Genomic DNA, 6,000 nt, shown 5'->3' with positions numbered 1-6,000 from the left:
AAAAAAAAAAAAAAAAAAAAAAAAAAAAAAGCAGATCTGCAGAAAGCTTGGGAAAGCTTATTTATAAAGACTTTTTCCTTCCCACTGACAGATTTAGTGACGTCGCCCTCCACAGAGAGACTGGTCTAAGAAGAGGGGTTTACCAGCTGTTCTGGACACACACACATGGATGGGAAATGCCCCTCCTTGAAGCTTGCAGCTTGCGACTCTTTTGCCTTTTCCATCTTTTTATTGGGAAAATCTTTTTATTGGGAAAGAAAAGTAACAATTGTTGAAAATCTTTGCCAGATTATTGGTTCTGGGTCAGGAAACAAATTAACTAAACAAAACCTTCATAGATCAAATACTCGATCCTTCAGGCAGAGACCACTGGAAACTTCCCTACACAGAAGGTGGGATGGAATAAATCTAAATGTTTCATTCATTCAACAAACAAATATATGTCCGGCACATTTTGGGTGCCAATCCCTATGATAAAGATTTAAAAATTCAAATTTGAATAAAGTATAGATTTTGTCCTTGGCAGTTTGTAGTCTAAACTACATTTACTAATTATGACAAAAATTCTTTGTTATAAGTAGTAAAATCTATCATCTCTATCTACCTATATATCCACATATAGATATATCTTCCCCCATATATATAATCAATATATAATCCATAATAACATACGAGCTTTCCAGCAATAATACACAAGCTTTCAAGTAAGACTTTAAAACTGAGTTTCCTATTAGAAGAGAATGGAACATTTCCAAGTGTTTATTGTTATAAATTTTATCATCCAGTTAACCTACTAGGAATCTGAAATGCAGGCAAAAACCTTTAAAGGCAAGATTTTGTGGGGCGCTAAAAAGAGTAAAAGAAAAAAAAAAGAAACTCTTTCACCTACCTTCTGTCCATCTCTGACTTTTCATCCAAATCTCACCTCTTCTGGGAAGCCTTCTTTTAAAATCCCAGCCCATAGTAACCACTTCTTTTTAAAGCCGCATAATTAACGTATTAATATGGTCCACATATATTTTAATCAGTGGTTGTTTTTCATAGTCACTTCAGAATCACCTGTGGAGTTTAGAAAATACACATTTCCAGGCTCTAACCTCAGACACTTATTAAGTCAATGCAAATACGGTCCCAACATTCGTATTTTTAAAGCACACCACACACATTGTATTCCCAGTTAAGAACCACTGTTCACGTTACACTATAGAATTTGGCATTTTATAATAGCTTATAATCCATATTTGTACATTTATATTCTTCTACCCCCAAGTGAACCTTAAGCATCTTTCGGGTATAGGCACGGACTTCTATTTACTTTGTTCTCCGTAGCACACAGAACCTACTCTGCACTGGTAAGAATTTCTACACTTCTTTTTTGAAAAAGGAATTTCTTCTCAACAACCTCTATGTAATACTATCATATCTGCTTTTCTATCTATATTTCTTACACAGTGGTGGAACAAAATTGATTATAAGCAAACGTCATTTATTCATCTTTATTTAATATTGCTTTTCAGAAAGGTTCCTGAATTAGGGCAATCCGTAGAGAGTTTCAGAGAAAGATGCTACTTCTAGCATAGTGGAGTTAAACTTACATTGGTTCAAATCCAAGTGATCTTCTCAGATGGCCTATGGTGAGGAGAAAAATGAAAGAAAAAAGTATAAAAAGTACAGGCCCTTAGTAAACATTTATAATAGCTAACATATATATGATATATATGTGTGTATATATATATATATATCTCATAATATAAGACTATAAGAATTCTCACATATATTTATATTTCCATAATATAAGAATTTTCCTCAGTGTCCAGATTTCATGCCTTATATCCTGATAACCAGTTACTCCCAGAGACATCTGTCTAGGCAGAGAATGTCAGAGCTGGGAGGGCTGCTGAAATGAAATGATCCTCGATCTTCCTTTTAACCTTAGAGGCAATTTAGGGCTAGTAGCTAAAGCAATCTGTACACATTCGTGGGATTGGAATGTTCTGCCCCACAGACCTATTTTAAGAGTCAGAAGAACACAGGGAAAGCCCTGTGTAGAAAAACTAGTCACTTAATATATCATTATTATCATTAGTATAGTAACAGTGATACCTGAACCACAACCTAGCTCAGTTAGTGCTCTTTTCTTGCATCTTAAAATGTATGTTGCCTTATAAAAATACAGTCTTATAATAGCTAATAAGAATAACAAATTAAAACTATTGATAGTCTGTGAATATATTCAGTAAAACCCTGCTACTCATTTCAGCCAGCAAGTAGGAAGATCGTGTAACCATCTTCCGACCTATGCTGTTAAGGAGTCAGATCTTAGTCCGGTTTCAGTTTGCCCACTATGAGAGGAGCCGTGCTAGTCAATCTCTTCATCCCTGTTTCTTTAATTGTAGAACAAGGGAAATAAAGTATCTCCCTCATTGGGTTACTGAAGAATTCATTATGCAGGAAAGTATTTCAAAGTCTCAGGCGAATAGCAAGCTTCCAAAAACGGTTAGTTTATTATTATTAACATTTTATTATTATTTATAGATAAGGTTACCATAATTTGTTATCCATACTGGGACATGTCTGAGAGTGAAAGGCGGGACTCTTAGTGATTACACTGGGACAACAGGCATAAACCAGGACGCACAGCCACCTTATCTACAATGTATACTCTAGCTAAAAACAAATCCCTAAGGGAGTGTTAGACTGTGCAGAAAAATTTCCATGGAACTCTTTGGAAAGATGATATGTATAGGTCAGATTCAAGCTCCTCTGAGACAAAATAGGAGGCATGGTGTTTTTATAGTATTTGTAACTTAGCTGAAGGTTAAAGTCCCTAACGTCTCTCTGACTAGGTCCCAGAAAGTGCACTTTAATTAAAAAAAAATATTTTAATTACCTGCAAGAGAAACTTTTCTGAAATCCCTTATCCCATTTCATGTCTCATTAAAACAAATAAATACATGGTAATTTATACTCTTGAAACAGATTATTTTTTATTTTTGTATCTTTTAAGTTTATATTTATGTCAGTAATCTCTACACCCCACATGGATGGGGTTTGAACTCACAATCCTGAGATCAAGAGTTGCACGCTCTTCCAACGGAGTCAATCAGGAGCCCCACATTTTTTTTTTTTTTAAATAAAAGTTTGCATGAAGAAGAAAACAAGCTTCTATTTTGAAGCAAATAGATCACTGCCCACCCATCCATCCTATACATTTATTTCTCCTTTTGTTTTAAAACAAAGTAGAATTTTTGGAGGGAACAAATAATCATGTCCCCGGTCTATTGTGTCTGTCCCACTCTGCCCCATTCCACCTTCCACCCCATTTCATTCGACAGACATTTACTGGACGCCCACCATATAGTGTCCTTCCTGCCCACTACACTGAACTCTCCCTCTGAGACAAAAAAGTGACGTTGAGAAGGCTGACAAAGATAACTCTTTAGACACAAGCTCCATAAAGATGTATCATATGTAGTGGATGACCTTTCCCCTCCTCAGGAACTTTCTGTCCCCCATCTGCCTTTTAATAAAAATCAAGTGAATAGCATCACAATCCCTCGACAAAATATATTTCCTTATTAGTTGATTTTTGTTTTGATTTTATTCTGTAATACAGAAATTCATAACCTCAAGTTCTGAAGATGCAAGACATAGGAAAATCGTGCACATAGAGAATCAGCGCGTAACTGCTGTGCTGCTATGATGTAGAATAGAACTAAAAGTCTCTCACTTGTTTGACATTCACCGAGGGTCCCACTTAGCCTCTATCAGATGAAAGATCTGCTTGATCCATTTAAGCATTTCTTTTTGGGCCATAATGAAGTGTTCTGCACCTGTCCCGTAAGCAGAGTGCATTAAGGAAATCAAATAGATGACTGGGCTCACCTCCATCGTTCCAAACGCTGAACCTCCAGTCAGTGTCAGATTTATTCCATCTTCTGGCTTCTCAGTCACACATCTTCACCTATAGTCCCAGATGAGTGGAACAATTTAGAGCATTGTGCAATCACACCTATAGGCCCCTCTAAGGCATTCCCATATGGTGTATCAATTCAGTTCATGGCAAATTTAACAACAGTAGCGGTTGTCACACATACTCAAAACAAAATAAATTATCCATCCAAACTCTTGTACTTAAGTGCTTTTTATATTCTGTGTTTTAGAAAAACAGTTTAACTTTAAGCAGCATTCTAGCTATGATCAGTCTCTCCTGAGGAAGTATTTTATGAGATTGAATGAAGATAATGACAACCATTTGTCATTGCCATTAGCATAAGGCATGAGGCAGACTACAATATTTATAAGCAGCTAAGTCATGACAGTAAAAATATGACTTCCTAGAACTTGGGCAGGCATCGACTATGGCTGACTGCTATTCAGTAAAGTGAAACGGGTCTAAGTCTGGTAGTACTATATTTAATGGCATGCTCATCGGAAGACCTAATTGTTTTCCACCACAGGGTATGGACCTTTATGTCCTCCATCAACCAAAAACAAACAGTCATACTGCTTAATGCCTGTTCAATTAATGTTTATGTGCTACTTTTACACCCTGAATTATTTGATGAATAAACTCTAAAAAGCTATTTGAGAACTAAGTTTAATGGAACCTCAACTATTATAAAAAAAGTTTCCAGGATTCTTACAGTAACTCCAACTATCAGCTAGGGAATAGAGAACATACATTGATATTCAGAAACTTTTTCCCTTCCTGTAAGAATGACAGAAAAATCAAAGTTCTAGAAGGAAATGGTCTGTGTATCTTGAGCCTTCCTGCCTTCAAACTGAAGATCAAAATAGGGTTAGAATTACAAGTGACCAGGTCAGACTAAGGCAAATGGGAGACTTAGTTTATGATATTAAAAAAGGCTCTGCTTTTGTGTTTCAAGTACTTTCTTAACTTGTAACTATTTACCTGCTAATATTTCTACTTTCCTGATATAAAGACTTCGCTGAAAGCACTAGTTGATTAAAAATGTGTTAATTCAACACCTTCTTTTGCTAGAAGCTTTGTGAAATTGCTAAAAGTGTATTTTCAGTAAAAGATAGCCACTTTTGAATTTGTGAGAAAAAATGTTTTGTGACTTTTGTCACAAAAAATATTTGTCACAAAAAATATTTTTACTATATTTGGATAAAGTAGTGTTTTTTTCATTTACCATTTTTTCTTTCTGATAAGAGTCCTGATGTCTCCACCACTAGGTCAATTAATGGTATTTCTTATTGTTCCAAATTAGTTGGGCACCATTAGATACAGGAAAAAGAAAGAAAGAAAGAAAAAGAAAACCCCAAGAACTGAGGAAATGAGAGATACTGCATATTTCCTTTGGAAATTACAGACTCTTTAACAATACACATGGTATTTGCAAATACTGATGTGTATATTTTAACAGAATGGTGGCTGTCCTTCTTGTCTTGTGGTTTAATGTCTCAACAAGAGGTTCATGAACAAGGACAAACGAGATAGCAAGTTAAAGAGATGTCAAATGTTCTTGACAACTCCCCACTAAGACCACAACTGAGAAATGAATTGATCACCTAGTTGGTTGAAGTTTAAATCTCAATAAATTGATTATAAAGCAATGAACCTTTGATTTTTTAGTTCATTTTGGGTTTCTTAAACAGGATTTCAGTGAAACATATGTAATTGAATTGATTAGAATTTGATTAGCTTAGCACTACAGTTTCATTATTTGTTATAAACAAAGTTGGCTGTGTGGTGTTACAGCACATTAAGAAACATTTTAGTAGAGCAATTGACTTTTATTATGATTTTTAAATGTATCATTACTTGATATTAAAACCAATCATTACAACTTAACTGGATATACCTTTTCCAATTCTATATTTTGTTAGATACTAACTAATATCCAAATTCATTTCTAGTAGATTTTGAAACTACTGAGCAAGTAACATGTAACAAAAATTTGAATGTGCTGCATAGGCATTTGGTAGAATAACTGATTAGGAATGAAATAATAAATCCTCAATATTCTAATA

The sequence above is a fragment of the Mustela nigripes genome, chromosome 5, assembly GCF_022355385.1.
Source record: "Mustela nigripes isolate SB6536 chromosome 5, MUSNIG.SB6536, whole genome shotgun sequence".
Taxonomy (NCBI): Eukaryota; Metazoa; Chordata; class Mammalia; order Carnivora; family Mustelidae; genus Mustela; species Mustela nigripes.
Note: the sequence above shows the minus strand (reverse complement) of the source record.